Genomic DNA, 26,844 nt, shown 5'->3' with positions numbered 1-26,844 from the left:
CGGAGCTTGTTCACATGCTCTCTCCCACACAGGGTTGAGTGCGGTAGTCGGAGTAAATGTGGCTACCTCTGTTACAAATCTGATGAATGGGCCGAGAAAAATCCTGCATTACTGCGCTGAAGGTCATGAGAGAGTACTTCCTTTTATCCCCCTACTTAATTACTTTGGTGAAAGTAGTAGATTACTGCACCCATTTTACCCTCCTTCGTGTTTTGTGTACTGTGGAATCTAGAAAAGGAAACATATTTTCCAGATTCTCTTTCAGCTAAGGGTGCTAAGGGGGCTGCTCTACACTGTGGGCAGTGAGAAGTTTAATTGGAATTTGGAGACATTCTGGAACATGTCTGATTTCCGTTTGCAGTGGTGACCGCAGGAAGTCATTATATGCTCTGATCTCTAGCATGAACATTTGGATTACCATGACATATTAAGGATAATACCATGACATATTAAGGACTCTACCAGCCTCAGTGCTGGCTGAAAGCAAAGGGGACAAGAAATGGAAAGAGGAGGAGTGGAGTTACAAATTGCAACTACACCTTTATGAAATGAAGACGATAGTAATTAGCCACATTTTCTTCCTCATATGATTTTGTACATTTTTTATAAATGTTAAATAACTGTAGTGTCTTCATTTCTTCTGATATTTTATATGGAGTGTGTTATTGGTAGGTAACTTTCTTAGGTAGTTTGCCGGAGAAGGGGCAAGCCTTCTCCATGAGATGGACAAATTAACTGATGAGATTTTCTTGGTTCTTCCTGTTGGGGAGAGCGTGAGCACATTTTTATTTGTAAAAGAGATATTTGCATTATGTTAGTATGAAACGTTGTTGTTACTAATTCTTGTGTTCAGAAAGTGGCTGAATGGGGAAAAAAGTGTATGTGGATGTTGAGTAATGAAAGGGATAGCACAGTAGTGCTCCACATCCAATTTACCCACGTTCTAGTGTGCCTTTGCATACTGACGACGTAGATGAAGACCTAAAATTCTATTTCCAAGACTTCCTTGAAGGGTTCTTGATGTTTTAGTTTCAGTCGGTCAGATGCAGGTGCATGACATTTGAAAGCAGAAGATGGAGGCTGAACTTCTGCCACTCTGACAAGCACAGTAATGGAGTCATGATTTTTTCTCCTTTTCCCCTTGTGGTAGCATTAATGACTGTCTCATTGCCTGGATGCTGGCTTTATGGGAGTCAAGAAGCAGGGTACAGGACAGCCATTTTGCTGGTGCAAAACAGCTGGCACGGTGGGATTCAGGAACTGCCAACAACTGTAGAGGGCTCTTCATGATGAAAGTTTCCTGAAGATGGTGCCATGTTAATCATCTTTCTAACCATGGCAGTGGAATGGGCTTCTGGAGCTGGTAGCTTCCTGTTTTCAGAAGCCATCAGCCTCTTCCTTTGTGTCTCGGTCCTATGGTTTGGCTTTGAGAGTCATTCCTGAGAGATCACTTTGCAGTCTATTAATCTAACTCTCTCAATAATTTAGTAAATTGTTTAATGCCTAGAATAAACACTTGTTGAAGCTAGTTAGAGCAATTCAGTTCTTCACAACTGAACTGCCAGATATATCTACATAGACCACTAAATATATACCTATATCTATATATATATCAAGATTGTATGTATAAGACATATCAAATCTTACTTTTTCAGTCCTGTTTCCTAACTGAATTGAACAAACATACAGCTGAGTGACTGAGATTCTGATACTTTTTTTTAAACTGGAATCCTCTAACACGGTCCTTTATGTAATTCTGGCCCCATAATTTTTAATTCTATGACATAAGTTATTTTGCTTGGTCTCAGCATATTTTCAACTGAAAACATTCTAAGTTATGTTAAGCTACAAAATTAACTGAGAAGTCCTTGAGTAAACAAATATGTATCTTTCTTTTCTGGTCATCTATATGATTTCCTACTCTCTGTTTAAATTTTCCTTTATTCATGATTATTTTAAATATAATTATATATTTTGAGGGATCCAAGTGTAATTAAATTAAGCAAGTTACAAATTTTGATACAGATAGAGATTTCAACAGATTGTGCATCTAGGTCCAGCTGTAAAATATTTCAGGTACCCAGTTACTTCCAGTTATTCTGCATCTGTGGATTTAAAATGCTCATCATCCATAGCAGAATAGATGTGCCCCTCATTGCTCAGAAAATCCACAGCTTGCTTGATGGAGGATACAGACATGTGTTTGAGCTGGTTCTTGAGATCCTGAAAGTTCAATTCTTCAGGTCTTGGGCAAGCCTTAATCAAATTTAACACCTTGTTTTGGGCTACAGTAAGGACATTTGCTGGGATGAAGCTATTCCCACCAAAGTACCCTGCTTCACTCTTTCCTAGATTGCTGAGAGGTGCTCTCCCTGCTGAGGGCTGGATGCTAGCTTTGCTTAGTATCATGTGTGCCTCAGTCAGTTCCAGAATATGTCTGGCGAACTAATTCATAACCTCCAGGGGCATGATCTTAAAGGCTACCAGGATCTTTTTGTTCTCAAAAGATCTCAGGTGGCCTGCCACTTTCACATATGTTTCTGGAGGAACTACATTGTTTTCACTGCTGGTGTCATCTGTGTCAATCCACTGGCGAACATCCATGGGTGCAGCTGTCATGTCATCTATTTTGTAAACATTGTTGATTGAAGCCTTCTCTGTATGTCTGATGATCCCCGCAAGAGTGACTTGTGAAATCTCAACATTGCCAATTTGGAACACTCCATCAACTGAAGTGGCAAAAAGCAGCTGAGTTACAGTGCAGGGTTCAACGTGCTGGGCTCCAGTGTTTGATTTCTTTTCTCCTTAAGGAGCCTCAATCCAAAGCCTCCCAGGGACTGCGTGTAGCCTCGGGCTCTCCTATGAGGAGCTGCTGTAGCTTTCAAATCCACTGTTTGACATCTAGGCCGAGATTATCCAGGGAAAGAGGCCAAGAAGGTTGGTGTCTGGGGTAGTTGCAGAGCACCTCAGAACCCGGCGGCTGCTGCACCACTCCAGCTACTTTTCTCCCCTAGGTGATTCTTAAGCTGGAATTGAGGTTACACATTATTCACAAGTCACATGCACCTTCTAAAGTTGAAAATTCTCTTCATTTAATGTCTTTGCTCAGACGTAGATTTCAACAACCCATGAACTTTGAACTCTCTATGTAAAATCACTTGAAACAAAATTGAAATCATTAAAAACTTATAAATAATTAAAATTAGAGCACAGCCTATCATTTTAACACCTTCATACAATTGTTTTCTTTGTGTATCACTTCCTATGTTATTATATATATTTAAAATAATTATAGTACTTTTTATGTCCTGCTTTCATTCTCTAATATATGGTATAGAAATATTTTCCTATGTTTAAAAGTAGCATTCTACCATATGCCTATCTACCACATATTATTTAGCCATTGTCCTACCGTGAAACATTTGGATAGCTTCCAGTTTTTGCTCTTTTAATTAAAATGTTTCCATGGAAATCTTCATGTACCCTGTTTTCCACATATTAGATTAATTTCCCAGAATAGACCCTAGAAAGGAGATTATGGGTTCCAACATTATAAAACCAGAAGGTCTGCATGTGAATTTTACTTTTGGTATTTATAAGCCACATAGAGTAGGACAAGTTAGTTAACCAGTGAATCTCTGCATCTTTGTTTATAAAACAGATAAAATAGTACTTCTCTCATGTTTGGGAATGATTTTTAGAAAGCTCCTCTGCTGTTCAACTGCTTGAGCTATTGTTTCTTGATGTTTTAATATTTCTGATTTTTGTTATTTTAAGTATGATATAGTTATCCTTCATGTTATTTTGATTTTCTGATTTTGTCTCTCAAAAAATTATTTAAAATTATAATGTACATAATATTATTACTGGCAGGCAGAAAGTATGAATTCTGACTCATCTAAGTAAGAGAGTATAGTGACGAACCTAAATAGACAGGACGTGATGGCCCCCCCTTTTTTTTTTTTTGATATGGAGTCTCACTTAATTGCCCAGGCTGGAGTGTTAATGGCACAATCTCAATCTCAGCTCACTGCAACCTCTGCCTCCTGGGTTAAAGCAATTCTCCTGCCTCAGCCTCCTGAGTAGCTGGGATTATAGGTGCCTGCCACCACGCCCGGCTAATTTTTGTATTTTTAGTAGTGATGAGATTTCACCATGTTGGCCAGGCTGGTCTTGAACTCCTGACCTGAAGAGATCCACTCCTCAGCCTCCAAAAGTGCCGGGATTACAGGCATGAGCCACCATGCCTGGCTGAGACTGGCTCTTCTTAAAGACACTCTATTTTCTCCAAAGCTGATTCTCCAGGATAGTAATTATTTTAACTGTGCAGATAGTATATTTGATTTTCTGGTGTGATGATTCTATGATATTCATGTCACACACAATGCCATTTCCTTACATGAAGTTATAAAATCATGAGTTCTGCCATATGCAGCTGTTGATTACTGGGTGAGCTGTGAACTTTCCCCTACTTTTAAATTTTCATTCAGTCATATAAAAACATTGAATAGTTCTTCCTAATATTTTGTCTTGCTTATCCATTTTTTCACACTTCTTAAAATGCTTTTTTTAGAGCCATGTTAGAGTCACAGCAAAATTGAAATGAAGGTTATAGAGATCGCCCATATCTCCCTGCCCACTACACACGCACAGCCTCCCATGTTATCAAAATCCTTCACCAGAATAGTATATTTGCTATAATGGATGAACCTACAACACATCATCTTACCAATATTTTTTATAGTTGTCATTTTTTTTATTGTATTTTATTTTTTATCGTACTTTAGGTTCTGGGGTACATGTGCAGATCAAGCAAGGTTGTTGCATAGGTACATACATGGCAATGTGGTTTGCTGCCTCCATCCCCATCATCTATATCTGGCATTTCTCCCCATGTTATCCCTCCCTACTCCTTGCTGTCCTTACCCAACCCACCCCCAACAGACCTCAGTGTGTGACGCTCTGCTCCCTGTGTCCATGTGTTCTCATTATTCAACATGTGCCTATGAGTGAGAACATGTGGTGTTTGATTTTCTGTTCTTCTGTCAGTTTTCTGAGAATGATGATTTCCAGATTCATCCATGTCCCTACACAGGACATGAACTCATCATTTTTTATGGCAGCATAGTATTCCATGGTGTATATGTGCCACATTTTCCTTGTCCACTCTCATATTGATGGGCATTTGGGTTGGTTCCACGTCTTTGCTGTTGTAAACAGTGCTGCAATGAACATACGTGTGCATGTGTCTTTATAACAGAATGATATATAGTCCTTTGGATATATATCCAGTAATGGGATTGCTGGGTCAAATGGAATTTCTGTTTCTAGGTCCTTGAGGAATCGCCACACTGTCTTCCACAGTGGTTGAACTAGTTTACACTCCCACCAGCAGTGTAAAACTGTTTCTATTTCTCCACATCCTCTCCAGCATCCGTTATCTCCAGATTTTTCAATGATCACCATTCTAACTGGCATGAGATTGTATCTCAATATGTTTTTGATTTGCATATCTCTAATGACCAGTGATGATAAGCATTTTTTCCTGTTTGTTGGCCTCATATATGTCTTCTTTTGAAAAGTGTCTGTTCATATCCTTGGCCAACTTTTGAATGGGTTTGTTTGTTTTATTCTTGTAAATCTGTTTTATTTCTTTGTAGATTCTGGATATTAGCCCTTTGTCAGATGGGTAAATTGCAAAATTTTTTTCCCATTCTGTTGGTTTTCCAGTTCATTCTAATGACTGTTTCTTTTGCTGTACAGAAACTCTTAAGTTTAATTAGATCCCATTTGTCTATTTTCACTTTTGTTGCCAGTGCTTTTGGTGTTTTAGTCACAAAGTCCTTGACTATGCCTATGTCCTGAATGGTTTTGCCTAGATTTTCTTCTCAGATTTTTATGGTGTTAGGTCGTATGTTTGTCTTTAATCCATCTGGAGTTAATTTTAGTGTAAGGTGTCAGGAAGGGGTCCAGTTTCTGCTTTCTGCACATGGCTAGCTAGTTTTCCCAACACCATTTATTAAACAGGGAATCCTTTCCCCATTGCTTGTTTTTGTGAGGTTTGTCAAAGATCAGATGGTTGTGGATGTATGGCATTGCCTCCGAGGCATTCCATTGGTCTATATCTCTGTTTTGATACCAGTACCATGCTGTTTTGATTACTATAGCCTTGTAGTATAGTTTGAAGTTAGGTAGCATGATGCCTCCTGCTTTGTTCTTTTTGCTTAGGATTGTCTTGGCTATGCATGCTCTGTGTTGGTTCCATATGAAGTTTAAGGTGTTTTTTTCCAGTTCTGTGAAGAAGGTCATTGGTAGCTTGATGGGGATAGTGTTGAATCTGTAAATTACTTTGGGCAGTATGGCCATTTTCACGATATTGATTCTTCCTAACCATGAACATGGAATATTCTTCCATCTGTTCGTGTCGTCTCTTATTTCCTTGAGCAGCATTTTATAGTTCTCCTTGAAGAGGTCCTTTACATCCTTTGTTAGTTGTATTCCTAGCTATTTTTTTCTCTTTGTAGTGATTGTGAATGGGAGTTGGCTCTTGATTTCGCTCTCTGATAGTCTGTTATTAGTGTATAGGAATGCTTGTGATTTCTGCACATTGATTTTGTATCCTGAGACTTTGCTGAAGTTGCTTATCAGTTTAAGGAGGTTATGAGTGGAGAAGATGGGGTCTTCTATATATACAATCGTGTCGTTTGCAAATAGAGACAATTTGACTTCTTCCTTTCCTAATTGAATACCCTTTATTTCCTTTTCTTGCCTGATTGCTCTGGCTAGAACTTCCAGTACTATATTGAATAGGAGTGGTGAGAGAGGGCATCCTTGTCTAGTGCCACATTTCAAAGGGAAAGCTTCCAGTTTTTGCCCATTCAGTATGATATTGGCTGTTGGTTTGTCATAAATAGCCTTTATTATTTTGAGATACGTTCCATCGACACCTAGTTTATTCTGAGTTTTTAGCATATAGGGCTGTTGAATTTTGTCAAAGGCCTTCTCTGCATCTATTGAGATAATCATGTGGTTTTTGCCTTTGGTTCTGTTTATGTGGTGGATTACATTTATAAATTTGAATATGTTGAACCAGCCTTGCATCCCCGGAATGAAGCCTACTTGATTGTAATGGATAAGCTTTTTGATATGCTGTTGCAATTGGTTTGCTAGTATTTTATTGAAGATTTTTGCATCTATGTTCATCATGGATATTGGCCCGAAGTTTTCTTTATTTGTTGAGTCTCTGCTGGGTTTTGGTATCAGGATGATGTTGGTTTCATAAAATGATTTGGGAAGGATTCCCTGTTTTGGTATTGTTTGGAATAGTTTCAGAAGGAGTGGTACCAGCTCCTCTTTGTATATCTGGTAGAATTCGGCTGTGAGCACATCTGGACCTGTACTTTTTTTGATTGGTAGCTCTTAATTGCTGCCTTAACTTCAGCCCTTGCTATTGGTCTATTCAGGGTTTCAACTTCTTCCTGGTTAGGCTTGGGAGGGTGCAAGTGTCCAGGAATTTATCCATTTCTTCCAGGTGTATTGATTTATGAGCATAGAGTTGTTCATAGTAATCTCTGATGGTAATTTGTATTTCTGTGAAATCGGTGGTGATATCCCTTTTATCTTTTTTTATTGCATCTATTTGATTCCTCTCTCCTTTCTTTTTTATTAATCTGACCAGCATTCTGTCTATTTCTTCATCTTTTCAAAAAACTAGCTCCTGGATTTATTAATTTTTGAAGGGTTTGTTTGTGTCTCTATTCCCTTCAGTTCTGCTCTGATCTTAGTTATTTCTTGTCTTCTGCTAGGTTTTGAGTTTTTTGATCTTGCTCCTCTAGCTTTCAATTTTGATGATAGGGTGTCAATTTTAGATCTTTCTGTGCTTCTGTCAGAATTTATTGCTATAAATTTTCCTCTAGGCACTGCTTTAAAGTGTCCCAGAGATTCTGGTATGCTGTGTCTTTGTTCTTGTTAGTTTTGAAGAATATCTTTATTTCTGCCTTTATTTCATTGTTTATCCAGTCAACATTCAATAGCCACTTGTTCGGTTTCCATGAAGTTGCACAGTTCTGAGTTAGTTTCTTAGTCATGAATTATAATTTGATTGCACTGTGGTCTGAGAGACTGTTTGTTATGATTTCTGTTCTTTTGCATTTGCTGACGAGTGATTGACTTCCAATTATGTGGTCAATTTTAGAGTAGGTGCGATGTGGTGCTGAGAAGAATGTATATTCTGTGGATTTGAGGTGGAGAGTTCTTCTGTAGATGTCTATTAGGTTTGCTTCATTCAGACCTGAGTTTAAGTCCTGGATATCCTTGTTAATTTTGTGTCTCATTGATCTGTCTAATATTGACAGTGGAGTGTTAAAGTCTCCCACTATTATTGTGTTGGAGTCTAAGTCTCTTTATGAGTCATTAAGAACTTGCTTTATGTATCTGGGTGCTCCTCTATTTGGTGCATATATATTTAGGATCGTTAGTTCTTCTTGTTGCATTGATCCTTTTACCATTATGTAGTGCCCTTCTTTATCTCTTTTGATCTTTGTTGGTTTAAAGTCCATTTTATCAGAGACTAGGATTGCAACTCCTGCTTTTTTTTGCTCTCCATTTGCTTAGCAAATCTTCCTCCATCCCTTTATTTTGAGCCTATGTGTGTCCTTGCACATGAAATGAGTTTCCTGAATGCAGCCCACCAATGGGTTTTGACTTTTTATCCAATTTGCCAGTCTGTGTCTTTTGATTGGGGTACGTAGCTCATTAACATTTAAGATTAATATTGTTATTGTGAATTTGATCCTGCCATTTTGATGCCAGCTGGTTGTTTTGCCCTTTAGTTGATCCAGTTTCTTCATTTTGTCCATGCTCTTTACCATTTGGTACATTTTTGGAGTGGCTGGTACTGGTTTTTCCTTTCCATGTTTAGTGCTTCTTTCAGGAGCTCTTGTAAGCAGGCGTAGTGGTGATGAAATCTCTCAGCAATTGCTTGTCCATAAAGGATTTTATTTCTTCTTCACTTATGAAGCTTAGTTTGGCTGGATATGTATTTCTAGGTTGAAAGTTCTTTTCTTAAAGGATGTTGAATATTGGCCCCACTCTTTTCTGGCTTGTAGGGTTCCTGCCGAGAGATCTGCTGTGAGTCTGATGGACTTCCCTTTGTGGGTAACCTGACCTTTTTCTCTGGCTGCCCTTAGCATTTTTTCCTTCATTTTAACCCTGGTGATTCTGATGATTATGTGTCTTGGGGTTGCTCTTCTTGAGGAATATCTTTGTGGTGTTCTCTGTATTTCCTGAACTTGAATGTTGGCCTGCTTTGCTAGGTTGGGGAATTTCTGGATAATATCCTGAAGAGTGTTTTCCAGTTTGGATTCATTCTCTCTGTGACATTCAGGTACAGCTGTCAAATGTAGATTAGGTCTTTTCACATAATCCCATATTTCTTAGAGGCTTTGTTTATTTCTTTTCACTTTTTTTTTTCTCTAATCTTACCTTCTCGTTTTGCTTCATTGAGTTGATCTTCAGTCTCTGATATCCTTTCTTCTGCTTGTTCGATTTGGCTATTGAAACTTGTGTATGCTTTACAAACTTCTCGTGCTGTGTTTTCAGCTCCCTCAAGTCGTTTATATTCTTCTCTACGCTGTTTATTCTTGTTAGCATCTCGTCTAATCTTTTTTCAGTGTTCTTAGTTTCTTTGCATTGGGTTAGAACATGTTCTTTTAGCTCAGAGAAGTTTGTTATTACCCACCTTCTGAAGCCTGTTTTTGTTAGTTCATCAGATTCATTCTCCATCCAGCTTTGTTTCCTTGCTGGTGAGAAGTTGTGATCCCTCGGAGGAGGAGTTGTGTTCTGGTTTTTGGTGTTTTCATCCTTTTTGCACTGGTTTCTTCTCATCTTCCTGGATTTATCTACCTGTGGTCTTTGTAGATGGTGACTTTTGGATGGGGTCTCTGAGTGGTTGTCCTTTTTGTTGATGTTGAAGCTATTTCTTTCTGTTTTTTAGTTTTCCTTCTAACAGTCAGGCCCCTCTGCTGCAGGATTCCTGGAGGTCCACTCCAGACCGTGCTTACCTGGGGATCACCCACAGGGGCTGCAGAACAGTAAGGATTGCTGCCACTTTCTTCTTCTGTTATCTCTGACCCAGAAGGGTACCTGCCAGAGGTCAGCCTGAGCTCTCCTTTATGAGGTGTCTCTTTGGATATACAGGGGTCAGGGAGCTGCTTGAGGAGACAGTCTGTCCCTTATAGGAGCTCAGGTGCTATGCTGGGATATCCATTATTCCGTTCAGAGCTGCTAGGCAGGTATGTTTAAGTCTGCTGCAGTGGAACTCAGAACTGCCTCTTTTCCAGGTGCTCTGTCCTGAGAAGGTGGGGCTTTATTTATAAGCTCCTGTCATGCTGCTGCCTTTTTTCAGTGATGCCCTGCCCAGCATGGGTGGTCTAGTCATAGTCGCCAACAGAGGCATTGCTGGGCTCTGCCCACCCACTGTGTAAACTTCCTTGTGGTTTTGTTTACAGAGGTAGAGTTAGAATTGCCTCAGTAATAGCAGTCTGCCTTGGTAATGGCGGACTGTCTCGGTAGTGGTGGACTGCCTTGGTAATGGTGGACGCTCTTCCCTTCACTGTGCTGGACCATCCTGGGTCGAGTTGTGCTTACTGCAAAACTCTCATTCCAGAGCGTTTCAGATTGCTGGTCTTTGTGGGGGTGGGACCTGCCAAGCCAGATCACCTGGCTCCCTATTTCAGCCCCCTCTTTTTCAGTTGAATAGGTGGTTCGTCTCCCAGGTGTTACAGGTGCCAGTTGAAATGGCTGCCCAGATTTGTGTGAGTTTTTGTGTGGAAACTTACGGTGCCAGCTGAAACAGACATGCTGGAAACTCATGGTGCTTTTTGGCTCAGGAATCTCCTGGTCTCTGGGCAGTAAAAACTCGTTTGGAAATGTGGTGATCACTCAACCTCTGCATTGTTCTCCCTGGGAACTGCACCCCAGAGCTGTTCTTATTCGGCCATCTTGGATCTTCTCTCTAGTTGTCAGGTTTTTAAAAAAAATTCTAATGTTTTATTTTCTGTTTTTTAATTTCAATAGGTTTTTGGTGGTGTTTGGTTATATACATAAGTTCTTTAGTGGTGATTTCTGAGATTTTTGGTGAACTCATCACCCAAGCAGTGTACATTTTACCCAGTAGGAGAACTTTTATCCCTTGCCACCTCCCACTAGTCCCCTGAGTCCCTGAAGTCCAATGTATCATTCTTATAACTTTGCATCCTCATAGCTTAGTTCATACATGAGTGAGAACATACAATCTTTGGTTTTCCATTCCTGAGTTACTTCACTTAGAATAATAGTCTTTGGTTCCATCCAGGTTGCTGTGAAGCCATTATTTCATTCTTTTTTTTTTTTTTTTTAATGTCTGAGTAGTATTCTATAGTGTATTTCTCATATTTTCTTTATTCACTCATTGATTGATTGGGATTTGGGTTGGTTCCATATTTTTACAATTGCAAATTATGCTGTCTATAAACATGTGTGCAAGTATCTTTTTTTGTATAATGACTTCTTTTCCTCTGGGTAGATACCTAGTAGTGGGATAGCTGGATCAAATGGTAGATCTACTTTTAGTTCTTTAAGGAATCTCCACACTGTTTTTCATAGTGATTGTACTAGTTTAATTCCCACCAACAGTGTAAAAGTGTAACTTTTTCACCACATCCATGCCAACATCTACTTTTTGATTTTTTGATTTTTTTGTAGGACTTAGGTGGTATCACGCTGTGGTTTTGATTTGTATTTCCCTCATCATTAGTGATGTTGAGGAAATACATATGCTTCTTGGCTATTTGCATATCTTCTTTTGAGAATTGTTTATTCATATGTTTTGCCCACTTTTTGATGGGATTGTTTGTTTTTTTCTTGCTGATTTGTTTGAGTTCTTTGTAGATTCTGGTATTAGTCTTTTGTTGGATGTATAGATTGTGAAGATTTTTTCCCATTCTGTGGGTTGTCCGTTAACTCTGCTGATTATTTTTTTTGCTATGCAGCATCTTGTAGTTTAAGTCCCATCTGTTTATCTCTGTTTTTGTTGCATTTGCTGGGTTCTTGGTCATGAAGTCTTTGCCTAAGCTAATGTCTAGAAGGGTTTTTCTAATGTGATCGTCTAGAATCTTTATGGTTTCAGGTATTAGATTTAAGTCTTTGATCCATCTTGAGTTGATTTTTATATAAGGTGAGAGATGAAGATCCAGGTATATTCTTTTACATGTGGCATGCCAATTATCTTAGCACTAATTGTTGAGTTGGGTGTCTTTTCCCTATTGTATGTTTTTGTTTGGTTTGTCAAAGATCAGTTGGCTGTAAGTATTTGGCTTTATTTCTTGGTTCTCTATTCTGTTCTATTGGTCTATGTGCCTAACTTTATACCAATACCATGCAGTTTTGGTGACTATGGCTTTATAGTATAGTTTGAAGTCAGGCAAAGTGATGCCTCCAGATTTGTTCTTTTTGCTTAGTCTTGATTTGGCTATGTGGGCTATTTTTTAGTTCCATTAATTTGTTTGTGTAGTCTACAGTTTCTTTCAGCAGTGCTTCATTGTTTTCCTTGTAGAGGTCTTTCACATCCTTGGTCAGGTCTATTCCTAAGTATTTTATTCAGCTGTCGTAAAAGGGGTTGAGTTCTTGATTTGATTCTTAGCTTGGTCACTTCTGGTGTACAGCAGAGCTACTGATTTGTGTATATTAATTTTGTATCCTGAAACTTTGCTGAATTCATTTATCATTTCTAGGAGCTCTTTGAATCCATCTTTAGTATTTTTGTGTACACAGTCATATGATCAGCAAACAGTGACAGTCTGACTTCCTCTTTACCAATTTGGATGCTCTTTATTTCTGTCTCTTGTCTGATTGCTCTGGCTAGGACTTCCAGTACTGTGTTGTTTAGTTATTATCATTTAGTTCCTTGTCTTGTTCCAGTTATTAGGGGAAATGCTTTAGGCTTTTCCCCATTCATAATGTTGGCTGTGGGTTTGTCATAGACGACTTTTATTACCTTGAAGTATGTCCCTTCTATGCCAATTTTGCTGAGGGTTTCAATACGGTAGAGATGCTGGGTTTTGTCAAATGCTTTTTCTGTGTCTATTGAGATGATTATGTGATTTTCATTTCTGCTTATGTGGTGTATCACATTTACTGACTTATGTGTTAAACCATCCCTGCATCCCTGGTATAAAACCACTAGATCATGGTGGATTATCTTAATGATATAAGGATTTTTGCATCTGTGTTCATCAGGGGATTTGATCTGTAGTTTTCTATTTTTGTTATGTCATTTCCTGGTTTTGGTATTAGGGTGATACTGGCTTCAGTGAATGATTTAGGGAGGATTCCCTCTTTATCTTTTGGAATAGTGTCAATAGGATTGGCACCAATCCTTCTTAGAATGTCTGACAGAATTCAGCTGTGAATCCATGTGATCCTGGACTTTTTTTGTTGTTTGGCATTTAAAAAATAACTATTTCAATCTGGCTGCTCACTATTGGTCTGTTCAGAGATTCTCTATTTCTTGTTTTAATCCAGGAGGGTTGTATATTTCCAGAAATTCATCTGTCTCCTCTAGATTTTCTAGTTTATGCATGTAAAGGTGTTCATCATAGCCTTGAATAATCTTTTGTATTTCTGTGATATCAGTTACAATATCTCTGTTTTGTTTCTAATTGAGCTTATTTGGATCTTTTCTCTTCTTTTCTTTTTTAATCTTGCTAATGGTCTATCAATTTTATTTATATTTTCAAAGAACCAGATTTTTGTTTCATTTATCATTTGTAGTTTTCTTTTTTTGTGTTTCAGTTTTATTTAGTTCTGGTCTTATCTTTGTTATTTCTTTTCTTCTGCTGGATGTGGGTCTGGATTGTTTTTATCTCTTCATTTTTATGAGGTGTGACCTTAGATTGTCTATTTGTGCTCTTTCAGACTTTTTAAATTAAATGATATAGGCATTTAATACTATGAACTTTCATCTTATCACCTCTTAGATTTTGCTGTATCTCAGAGGTTTAGGTAGGCTGTGTCATTTTTATCATTTAGTTCAAAGAATTTTTAAATTTCCATCTTGATTTCATTGTTGACCCAGTGATCATTCAGGAGCAATTTATTTGATTTCCATGTATTTGCATGGTTTTGAGAAATCCTTTTTGAGTTGATTTCCAATTTTATTCCACTGTATTCTGAAAGACTATTTCATAATAATTTTGATTTTTCTTAAATTTACTGAGACTTGTTTTGTGGCCTATTATATGTTCTATCTTGGAGAATGTTCCATGTGATGATAAATAGAATATATATTCTGCAGTTGTTGGGTAGAATGTTCTGTAAATATCTGTTAAGTCCATTTGTCCTAGGGTATAAAATCCATCGTTTCTTTGTTGACTTACTCTCTCAATGACCTGTCTAGTGTTGTTAGTGGAATATTAAAGCCTCCCTCTATTACTGTGTTGTCATGTATCTCCTTCCTTAGGTCTGGTAATAATTGTTTTTTAAACTTGGGAGCTTCAATGTTAGGTGCATATATATTTAGAATTGTGATATTTCCTTCTGGACTAAGTCTTTTTATCATTATATAATGCCTCTCTTTGTCTTTTTAAACTGCCATTGTTTTAAAATTTGTTTTGTCTAAGAATAACAACTCCTGCTCACTTTTGGTATCCATTTGCACTGAATATCTTTTTCCACCTTTTTACCTTAAGTTTATGTGAGTCCTTATGTGTTAGGTGAGTCTCCTAAAGACAGCAGAAACTTGGTTGATGAATTTTTATCTATTCTGCCATTCTGTATCTTTCAAGTGGAGCATTTAGGCCATTTACATTCAATGTTTGTAGTGAGATATGAGGTACTATTCTATTCATCATGCTGTTTGTTGCCTGAATACCTTGGTTTTTGCTTCCATTGTGTTATTGTTTTACAAGACTGGTGAGAGTTATGCTTTGAGGAGATTCTATTTTGGTGTATTTTGAAAACTTGTTTCAAGATTTAGACCTCCTTTTAGGATTTCTTGTAGTGTTGGCTTGGTAGTGGTGAATTCTCTCAGCATTTGTTTGCCTGGAAAAGACTGTATCTTTTCTTTGTTTATAAAGCTTAGTTTCACTGGATATGAAATTACTGGGAGATAATTGTTTTGTTTAAGGAGGCTAAAAATAGGACCCCAATTCCTTCTAGCTTGTAAGGCTTCTGCTGATAAATTTGCTGTTGCTCTGATAGGTTTTCCTTCATAGGTTACCTGATGCTTTTGCCTCATAGCTTAAGATTCTTTCCTCCATCTTGACTTTAGATAACATGATGACTGTTTGCCTAGGTGATGATCTTTTCTGTGATGAATTTCCCAGCTGTTCTTTGAATTTCTTGTATTTGGATATCTAGATTTCTAGGAATGCTGGGGAAGTTATCCTCAGTTATTCCTTCAAATATGTTTCCCAAACTTTTAGATTTCTCTTCTTCCTCAGGAACACCAGTTATTCTTAGGTTTAGCCATTTAACATAGTACCAAACTTCCTGAAGGCTTTGTTCATTTAAATTTTTTTTCTTTGTCTTTGACGGATTGAGTTAATTCAAAAGCCTTGTCTTTGAGCTCTGAAGTCCTTTCCTCTGCTTGTATGATTCTGTTGTTGAGACTTTCCAGTGAATTTTGCATTTTTCTAAGTGTATCCTTGATTTTGAGAAGTTGGGATTGTGTTTTATTTGTGCTGCGTATTTCACTGAAGAATTTCCCCTTCATGTTCTGTATCATGTTTTTGAATACTTTAAGTTGGACTTCACCTTTCTCTGGTGCCTCCTTACTTAGCTTAATAATTAGCCTTCTGAATGCTTTTTCTGGCAATTCACAGATTTCATTTCGGTTTGGATCCATTGCTGGTGAGCTGGTATAATCTTTTGGAGGTTTAAAAGAACCTTGTTTTGTCTTATTACCAGAATTGTTTTTCAGGTTCCTTATCATTTGGGTAGACTATTCAGAGGGAAGATCTGAAATTAAGGCGTTGCTATCCAGTTCTTTTGTCCCATTGGGTGCTCTGTTGATGTGGTGTTCTCACCCTTTTCCTAGCAGTAGAGCTTCCTGAGAGCTGAACTGTAGTTAGTGTTTTTGTTCTTCTGGGTCTAGCCACTCAGAGGGGCTACTGGCATTTGGGCTGGTACTGGAGACTGTCTCCAAAGAGTCCTGTGATGTGATTTATCTTGAGGTCTTGCAACCTGGATACCAGCACCTGCTCTGGTGGAGTTAGCTGGGGAGTGAAGTGGACTCTGTGAAGGCCCTTGGTTGTGTTTTTGTTTAGTGTGCTGTTTTGTGTTCATTGGCCTCCAGCCAGGTGGCGGTGCTTTCAAGAGCACATTAGCTGCAATTCTGTAGGGAGTATGCAAACTTGCCCTAAGGACAACTGGTGAAGTATTCAAGTTTCTCAGGCAGAGGGAAGGGCCATAGAGCTCCCAAGAAATTATGACGTTTGTCTTTGGTACCAGGGCAGGTAGAGAAAGACCACCAGGTAGGGGCAGAGATAGCCGTTTCTGAGCTTAGCCTTTCTTTGGGTAGGGCTAGCTGTGGCTGCTGTGGATAACGGGGGTGTGGTTCCCAGTCCAATGGAGTTAAATTCCCAAGGGGATTTATGGCTGCCTCTGCTGAGTCATACAGATCACTAAGAAAGTGGGGAAAAGCCAGCAGTAAAAAAGGCCCAACCTGTCCTTACACAGCCTGCAGTCCTAAAGCTTGTTTCACTCCCATCATGCCTCCTTCCAACAGCACTCAGTTTATTTCCAGGCAGCCAGTGACCAGGGCTGAGAACTTGTCCTAGACCATGTGCCTCCCTGTTGAAAAAGCAAGTGGACTCACAGTTTTTCAGCATCTCAGGGAGTGTTCAGTGGTGATCCAGTTCCTTCAAAGGGGCTGTGGATTCTCTTGGCTTTCCTGGTATAGTCCTGTGGTAGTTCTTGGAACAAAAGTTCACAATGTGATTCTCCACATGCTTCTGTGTCCCTCTGAGCAGGAGCTGCAAGCTAGTCCTGCCTCTTACCTGCCATTTTCAGGTTTGCTGCTGTTGTTGTTTTAAGCAAGGTCTGATATAGTTCGGATTTATGTCCCCAACCAAATCTCATCTCAAACTGTAATCCCCAGTTTGGAGGTGGGGCTTGGTAGGAGCTGATTGGATCGTGGGGACAGATTTCCCCCTTGCTGTTCTTATAATAGTGAATGAGTTTGCAGGCGATATGGTTGCTTAAGTGTATGACACCTCCCACAGTCTCTTCCTCCTCCTCTGGGTATGTAAGACGTGCCTGCTTCCCTTTGCACCACCATTGTAAGTTTCCTGAGGCCTCCTCAGCCATGCTTCCTACACATCTTGTGGAACTATGAGTCAGTTAAAACTTTTTTCTTTATAAATTACCCAGCATCAGGTAGTTCTTCATAGCAATGCAAGAATGGATTAATACAAGGTCTCATTTTACTAGTCCTGTATTAGGGCTAGGCTGGAGCACAGTGGCATGATCCAAGCTCACTGCAGCCTGGATCTCCTAGGCTGAAGTGATTCACCTCAGCCTCCCTAGTAGGTAGAACTACAGGTGTGCACCGTCACACCCAGCTAATTTTTAATTTTTTTTTTTTTTTTTTTTTGGTAGAAACAGGGCATCGCTATGTTGCCTAGGCTGGTCTAGAACTCCTGGCCTTAAACGATCCCACTGCCTGGGGCTCTCAAAGTGTTGGGATTGCAGGTGTGAGCTATCATGCCTGGCCTACTTGTTAGGTTTTAAAAATGGAACTCTTAGCACTTGTATTATTTCTATATCTTTAATGGTACTTAGTGATCACTGCTAACTGAACGTTGTACTCCCTGCATTTAATAGACACCACTCTATTTTCTGCTTTAAGTATAGAAGAAAAATCTTTTTGATTTTTGCATCTTTGAGAGTAATTTTGTCTTTCTACTAATTGCTTTTATTTTTTAATCAAATTTTGTCTTTCTGTTGTTTTTATTTTTTAATAATCAAAATGCATATTGACATTTGATATTTTACCAGGTCTTGAGTTCTAAAAACTTGTTAATTCAACTATCCATTCAAAAATATTTTTTGAACATGTATTATTTACCAAACACTATGCCTATGGGCAACTGAGAATTAATGTGAGTCAAAACAGATGTAGTCCCTGCCCTCTTGGAATTACAGTCTGTTTAGGACACTATCTATTGAATAAATGATCACATACACAAATGTAAAACTGGGGTTTTGACCAGAGGTTTATGGGAAGCTACATGTTGATACAGATCTAACTTGCAGGATAGGACTCAGTGGACAGGAGCTGGTCGGGGAAGTCTTCACTAAGGAAGAGTTAATTACTCTGAAGGCTGAAAGATGATTAGGGATTCAACAAGCAAAGAGGGAGGGAAGGCAGAAGCATCCTGTGTGCAGTGTGGAAAGAGTAGCATGTGGGGCTGAAGAAAGTACAGTTAGGCAGATGTGGAGGGTGATGCTGAGTGTGGTGCACTGATGCTAGAGTCATAGATGGAGCCAGATCTTGTAGTTTGCCATGTGAAGGAGCTAGAATTAGTAAAAAACAAAAATGTCCTATGTGTAAGTGTAAAACATGGAATGCTTTTAAGCAGGGTAAATTTGGGATAATACATGTGGCCCAATTAGGTTTGTGTTTTGAAAAGATAAACACAACAGGATAAAGTTAGTTGTTTTAAACTATGTAAATCTTATCCTTCTTTTAGCTTTTGGTGTCCACTGACTGAAAGCTCTTTTCACAGTCCTCTAAATGGCTATCTCCTTCTTTTCATATAGGTTTCAGCTTAACCAAGAAACCTCCTTGGCCACTTTAAAGAAACCACCCCGTCCTTAGTCACTCTATCTCACATTATTTTGATTGTTATTGTAATAATTATTACAATTATCACATATAAAATTATCCTAATTTATCTATTCTTGATTGCTTTATGGTAGCACATGGAGGCACTCGATAATTTGTCTTACTGAATAAACGGTTGAAATAGGAAGGGCAGATTGGAAAGGGGTTCGTGTGGATACAGCAAGAACTTTTAGGAGACGTTGCTGGAATCTTGGACAGGAATGAGGAGAGCTTAAACTAGGTATAGCGGTGGATTATAGGGATGTGTATAGACCCAAGAAATAAATAAATAAATAATATTTACATAGTTTGTTTTTGTTTTTTTTTGAAATGGAGTTTCGCTCTTGTTGCCCAGGCTGGAGTGCAATGGCATGATCTCAGCTCACTGCAACCTGTGCCTTCTGGGTTCAAGCGATTCTCCTGCCTCAGCCTCCCAAGTAGCTGGGATTACAGGCATGTGCCACCACGCCTGGCCAATTTTGTATTTTTAGTAGAGATAGGGTTTCTCCATGTTGATCAGGCTGGTCTTGAACTCCTGACCTCAGGTGATCTGCCTGCTGCAGTCTCACAAAGTGCTGGGATTACAGGCGTGAGCCACCACACCCAGTTAGAACCAAGAAATATTTAGAAGATAAAATCACCAGTCTTTGGTGATGGATTAGTTATGGGAGTGACAAAGATGGGCTGTTAAGATTTTAATATTTCTTGAAACATTGGAATTTCTCTATCTTAAATGTTTGGATTTTTTCCTGGTTGCTTTATTTTTATTTTTTTCTTCACTTTTTTTTGTTATTCCTTTTGTTCCATGCATTCTATCTTCTTTGCAGATACCTATTATTTATGAACTAAGTCTATTCTGTTCTTCGTGTCTACCATTTTCTCTCACATCTTAAAATGTTCTTATTCATTTCTTATTTATTTGCATTCTAATATTATTTCTCAAGTTTGTACTCTGAAGCATTGGTTTAAATAGTTAGCAGTATCAAGTTTACGTCTTATTGCTTGCAGTGAATATTTTAGTTACTTTGATGTTGATTTTAATGCATTCTCTTCCTATTCTGAATTGCTCTTTAAATGTAAAAGAACTATTCTTATTTTATTGAGATCTAGAACTGTTTGTTTCTTCTGATTTACAAGAAAATCTTTTCTAGGAAAAGGAATTCATACTAAAGCTTACCATTTGTTTGCTTTTTTCAAAGGTTTTTCTCCTATGATATGTTTTCTTCTTTCAAAGATTTGTGTTCAGTCTAATCAGCTTTGTACCTTATCTGACTGATCTTCAACTGTTCTAAAATTGAGTTTAAGGATTATTTGAATGGTGAGACATCCATTTTCTAGACTTTATCTTCCATACCAGTAACCTATGCTGTGGAGGGAGATGCCAGATTATTGGTTGTTGGTATAAGACTCTATTCATATTTTCAAACGACCTAAAGAAATCTATCCCGGCATGGGCTGAGAAGCAGAGCTTCATATGCATGAGTGCAGTTGTTTTGTTGAAGAAATGATAAAGGGCCGGAGGCTGTTTCATTGCTTGCTTGAACCCAGAAAATGGAATTTTGAGGCTGGGTCATTGCACAAAGATGAAAGGAAAGAAAAACCTAGAGAACACTCTGATAACTTTGTTTTACAGCACTCGCTGTGATAGCAGTGGGGATTTTCTCTTTTCTTATGGTTTCATGGGTACTTTAAGAGGAATTAAGGAAAGCTAGTTTTACATGCTTTCATTCAATTTACTGTCATTTCTGAACACAAAAGTTGCAACTAATTTAAATTGAGGGCTAGAGGACAGATGATTCACTGATAGCTTACTTTCTCTACTAATTCCCTACCTTCAGCTACATTTTGGAATATTACAACCTTTTTCCTGAGAGTGCTTAAATTGCCTTTCACATTCCTCCTTTCTTATACAACATCTAAGATGAGGCATGTCCTTCTAAGAGTTTTGAAATCCTACATAGGGGGAGCACATTTTCCATGAAAGATGAATTTGTTTTGATTGGCAAAGTCCTGCTTGCCTCAATTTAATTCATCTCCAGCATCCTAATCTCTTGAATTTAGTACTAGGCATAGTTATTAAATTGGCTATTCACAATCAATACTTTGAGATATGCTGGCAGTCAGTATTATTAAATTGCATGCATATTGGTTACTTTGTGCCCAGAGGTAATTTTACCATAAAGGATGCAATTTAATGAATAAAATAAAATAAATAAATGATGCTTAGTTAAACTTTTGAATATTTATGAGGCAATTCAACAGTGATTAGATGATATGAGGTGAGAAAGTTTAAAATGCAGAAGGAACATAATAATGGATATTACTTACTGAATAAATTTGTATTTATTTTTCCTAGAAACTGTCATTGCTGCATAAAGAAAAAATACTGAAGAAGATTGGTTATAAATATAATTAAATATTTTCCTAATACATGTAGTTCATTGTATGTCTTTTACAAATGTTAGTTCCCTTCTTCACAGTCTTTATTCAAACGTTTTGAAAGAGAGCATATTGAATAGAAAAAAATTCTGGGAGCATTTAATTACAACTGATGTACTTGAATATATTTTGTGAGATGACCTATAAACTGAGAAAAGAAATTTTATCTGAGGAAGGCAAGTCTTTTTGATTATTATGGCCAGAGAAACATTAAAATGAGACTGTAATCATGCCCCACTTCCCCTTTGAGCTATGTATTCACATTGAAACTGCTTGCTATTGCCACAGGTAGCTATAAATGAACTGATAATGCCATATCAGACACTATAATCCTATAACTTGACAATGTATAGCCAATCACTAATCAATGCTATTCCTGTAAATGAATGAGAACTCCTGAGAAATGACTTTATCAGCCACTCCCTTCCTACCACTCCCTTTTTTTTTCGTCTTTAAAAATCTGCTTGTTACTGCTGCTAAACAGAGTGTATTTTCAGGGCAACTTGAATCTATGCTCCTGGGTTGTAATCCTCAAAGTTGGCCCAAATAAACGCTCTATCTATATTCATTTTTCCTCAGCTTCTTCCTTTTAGGTTGACATATTATAATACTATTTCATACATCTTAATTTAATGAACAAAAGTTATGATCTGAAATACTTTCAGGTAGAAGAATATTAATCTTTAAAAATTATTAACTAATTATATGACACAGTCTGTATGAGATGCTTGAAATAGAGAATTTTGAAGATGTACAGACTTAATCTATATACTGCAAAAAAATAAAAGCCAAAAGTCAGTGATATATCCATCTTAAGATGCTAAAAATAGAGCAATAAATTTTAAACCTAAATAAAGTAGAAAGAAGGATATAGAAATGACAGGAACAACAAAATGAATTTGAAAAACAAACATTAAGAAAATGAATAAAGACAAGGTTAATGCTTTGAAAAGATCACATATTTTGTAAATCTCTTTTAATTAAGAGTGATCAAAATAAGAGAAGGCAGAAAGGGAGGGAGAAGAGAAGGAGAAAAAGGGGAAGGGGAGGGTGAGAGGGAGAAGAGGATGTACAAATTATTGATAAAAAGAAAATACACCACAGAACTTAGAGCTATTAAGGAAATGATACAAGTGTGGACAAGTAAAATGATTATACAAACCCTGCCCCAAATGAGAGTTTTAAAATCATGGCAAGCATCTAAAAGCAGACAGAATCTAGAGAAGACTTTACTCTTGAAAATCTGAAATTGCAACAGTGAGAATTGTGAGTTTGTGGCTTATTTGGTTTTTGAAAGTTCTTCAGTCCCTCTGGTAATGTCGGCAAAAGATTGAAGTTTTATCAGTTGGAGTAGCAAAATAAATTTATCAGAAAGAGCAGCTGAAAAATTGAAGAAGTGAGAGAACTGCAGAAAGGATAAGAGCCGCAGTCTGAGTGTAAACCCTGCTACATCTTGGCTGAATGATGAACTACGCTTGCTTAGAGATAAACACTGGAGAACCTAGTAAGTAATGTAGGCAGAGACCAAGAGAAACCTTGAAGACGGAGTTAAATTAGGTGTGCTTTTTTAGTTGCAGCTTTTTACACTGAGAACATTTTCTAACCTGCATCTTCTCAGGAAGCAGAGTGGTGGCAATTTTTTTAAAAATCATATACTTTATAGATTTTTAATGAAATATGTTCTGTAAAATAGTATAATGGCTGGCAGTTGCTTCAAAATAATATAGGAGATTGAATAAGTGGCATTATACACAAAGCAGATTGTTCATTCATTTGTAATAGTTGAAGGTGAGTGTTAAGTTGATAGAAATTCACTACACTCTTCTGTATATTTCACATATTAAAAAATTCATAATACAAAGTTAAAGTAATCTAAATTAAAGATAAGTTAAAATGGCACCAAATAGTAACATAGAGATAAATCTAAGAAAAGACTTTAAAGACCTAGATTGAGCTCTTCCTTAAGAGCTCAAGGAAGACTTAAAAAAAAAAAAAGGGGAATATACCATAATCATGAATTAGGAGGCTCAATATTGTAAAATAGATAATTCTCCTGAAATTGTTTTATATAGTTAGTATTATTCATAATAGACCCAACTGGAAACAACCTTAATGTATGTCAGTGGTAGAATGATAAATTACTTGTGGGGTACTCATATGATGTAGTTTAGAAGACAGCATTACCCGCAGTTGCATGTAACAATATGGGTGACTCTTCCAACATAATGTTTAGTGAAAAATACAAGACAGAAAAAGCTCCAGATGATTTCAAAATGGACACAAACACTCAAAAACCTATATGCCAATATCCCTGATTAATATACATGCAAAAACACTCAACAAAATACTAGCAAAGCAAATTCAACAGCACATTTAAATAATCATTCATGATGATCAAGTGTCAGGATGTAAAGATGGTTTAAATTTGCAAATCAATAAATGTAATATATCATCTTACTGATATGAAAGACAAAAACCCTATGATCATTTCAGTAAATGCAAAAAAGCGTTTGACAAATTTAACATTTTTTCATGGTAAAAATTCTCAACAACTTAGGTATAGAAGAAAACTACCTCAACAAAGTAAGGGCCATAAATAACAAACACACAACTAACATCATTCTAAACAAGGAAAAGTCGAAAGCTTTTCCTTTAAGGTCTGGAAAAACAAAGAGATGCCTACTCTTGACACTTCTCTTCAACTTAGTACTGGAAGTCCTAGCTAGAGCAAATACGCAAGAGAAAAAAAGAAAAGCCTTCAGAATTGAAAAGGAAGAAGTTAATTGTCCTTGTTTGGAGGTGACATAATCTACTATGTAGAATATCCTAACAACTTCACCAAAAAACTCTTAGGACTGATAAGCAGATTCATGAAAATTACAAGATAAAAAATCAACATACATAATTTAGTAGTGCTTTTATACACCTACAGTGTATAAAATTTAGTGGTGTTTTTATACACCAATAGTGAACTATCTGAAGAAGAAATCAGAAAAACAATCCTATTTAAATTAGCTGCAAAAAAATCAAATACTTAGGAATAAGTTAAGCAAAAAGTTGAAGGACTTCTACATTAAAAACTATAAAACATTGATTAAAAAAATCAAAAAAGACATAAATAAATGAAAAATATCCATGTTCATGGATTGCAAAAATTAATGTTAAAATGTCCATAGTACCCAAAATGACCTATAGATTCACTGTACTCTCTATCAAAATTCTAATGACACTTTTTACAGAAATAGAAACACAATCATAAAATTAATATAGAACTACAAAAGATCCCAAATAGCCAAAGCAATCTAAAGCAAAAAGAATACAACTGGTGGTACCAAACTCCCTAAACTCAAAATTTACTGGAAATCTATAGTAACCAAAACAGCATGCTATTAGTATAAAAACAGACACATAGATAAATGAAACAGAATAAAGAGCCCAGAAATCCACATATTTATGAGCAATTGATTTTTGATAAAGGCATCAAGAACACAATGGAGAAAGGATAGTCAAATGGTTCTGGAAAGGCTGGGTATACACATGTGGAAGACTGAAATTAGACCTTCATCTTCCACCACATAAAATCAATGCAAACTGTATGAAAGATGTAAACATAAGATATAAAACTGTAAAACTGCTAGAAGAAAATGTAAGAGAAAAGCTCTATGAGCTTGGTTTGGGCAATCAGATTTTGGATATGAGCCCCCCAAAAACAACAGGCAACAAAAGCAAAAAAATAAAATAATAACTAAAAAAAAGACAAATGGGATTATATCAAACTAAAATCTTTTGCACAGCAAAGACAACAGTCAACAGAGTGAACAGACATCCTACAGAATGGTCAAAAAACATTTTCAAACTCTACATTTGATAAGGCATTAACATTCAAAATATGTATGTGGAACTCAAACAACTCAATAGCAAGAAAACAAATTACCTGAATAAAAAATGGGCAAAGGGCTTGAATGGACATGTCTCAAAAGTAGAGATACAAATGGCCAACAGGTATATGGAAAAAGGCTCAATCTCACTCATCATGAGAGAAATGAAAATAAAAACCACAACGAGATATTACTTCAACATAATAGAATAATTTTTATCAAAAAGTCAAAAGACAACAAATAGAAAAAAGGGAACTCTTGCCCTCCAATGACAGAATGTAAATTGGTACAACCACTATTGAAAACAGTGTGGTGGTTCCCTCCAAAATCAAAAATGGAACTACTGTGTAATATAGCAGTCTCACTACTTGGTATATATTGAAATAAAATGAAAACAGTATGCCAAAAAGAGATCTGCACTCTAATGTTTATTGCAACACTATTCACAATAGCCAACATAGGGAATCATATTTTGTCCATCCGCAGATGAACAGATAAAGAAAATGTGTTATATAGACACAGTGAAATACCATTAAACTATAAAAAAGAAAGAAATCCTGCCATTTGCAACATGGATGAATCCGGAGACCATTAGGTTAAGTGAAATAAGCCAGACACAGACAAATACCACATGGTATTACTCATATGTGGACTCTAAGAAAGTTGATCTCATAAAATTAGCAGAATGGTGTTTATCAGGGGTTAGAATGATTGAGAGGGCTGAGACGGGGAGAGGTTGATCAAAGAATACAAAATTTCAGTTAGATAAGATCAGTAAGTTCAATATTGTGACTATCGTTAATAATATTACATTCTCTAAAAATGCTGAGAGTGGATGTTAAGTGCTCTCACTAAAAAATGATAACTGTGAAGTAGTGCATATGTTAATTAGTAGATTTAGTCATTGTATGATGTATATATCCTTCAAAGCATCATGTACATGATAAATCCATGTAATTTTATCTTTCAAAAAAAGAGAAGTCAGGATAGTGTCTTTTTGGGCTGAGAATTAGGATAGTGATTGTAGGAGACCCAAATTGGGTCTCTGGGGTTTAGTAATGTTGTGCTTCATGACCTGGATTATGGTTAGACAACTGTATGTGCTTCATAGTAATTATTCAGCTATTACTATAAGTTTATGATTTGTGCACTTGTCTATATGCAGAGTTAAAGAAAAAAGCCTTGCCCTTTGAAAAATAAAGTTTCAGCTATTTAGTAATTGGCAATTGGTCAATTAGCAATTAGCATTCTTATAATGCTAAGTATATATTTTGTAAACCTTTTTCTTTTTGTATTTAAACACTTTATACAATTTCTTCATTTCCTAGCATATTAAGCAAGCCCATGTCTGTATCTATCTGATCAAAACTTATTGATTTAGTATTCCTCGGTCACAAGTATACTGTCAGATGCTTAAGGTATAAACCCAGCCCTTAAAAAGAAAAAGACTTTTTTACAATTTAGAAATTTTCAAATGGGCTGTTCTCAGAAAATTTCAACAAAGATATTCAAGCATTTGTAAAATAAAATAATTTGTGTACTTTAGGTAGATTTGGTAAAAAGCTTTGCCCTTTGGAAAATGAAGTGTCAGCTCTTTAGTAATTGGCATAGTCAGTTAGTAATTGACATTCTTATAATGTCAATTATAAATAAATTTATATC

At 36.9% G+C, this 26,844-nt stretch overlaps 1 protein-coding gene and 1 pseudogene across 1 annotated transcript in view; both read right to left on the bottom strand.

Annotated features, from left to right (window-relative positions):
* Positions 1-26,844, bottom strand: part of CNTN5 (contactin 5) — a 1,383,122-nt gene that overhangs the window by 27,680 nt on the left and 1,328,598 nt on the right. The gene's annotated exons all lie outside the window — the stretch shown is intronic.
* On the bottom strand, positions 2,095-3,002 carry LOC105718996 (replication protein A 32 kDa subunit-like; annotated as a pseudogene).

Source organism: Aotus nancymaae, unplaced genomic scaffold (assembly GCF_030222135.1).
Source record: "Aotus nancymaae isolate 86718 unplaced genomic scaffold, 86718_ANA_hifiasm-v0.15.2.pri h1tg000012l, whole genome shotgun sequence".
Classification (NCBI taxonomy): Eukaryota; Metazoa; Chordata; class Mammalia; order Primates; family Aotidae; genus Aotus; species Aotus nancymaae.
Note: the sequence above shows the minus strand (reverse complement) of the source record. Positions and strands in the feature narration are given on the sequence as shown.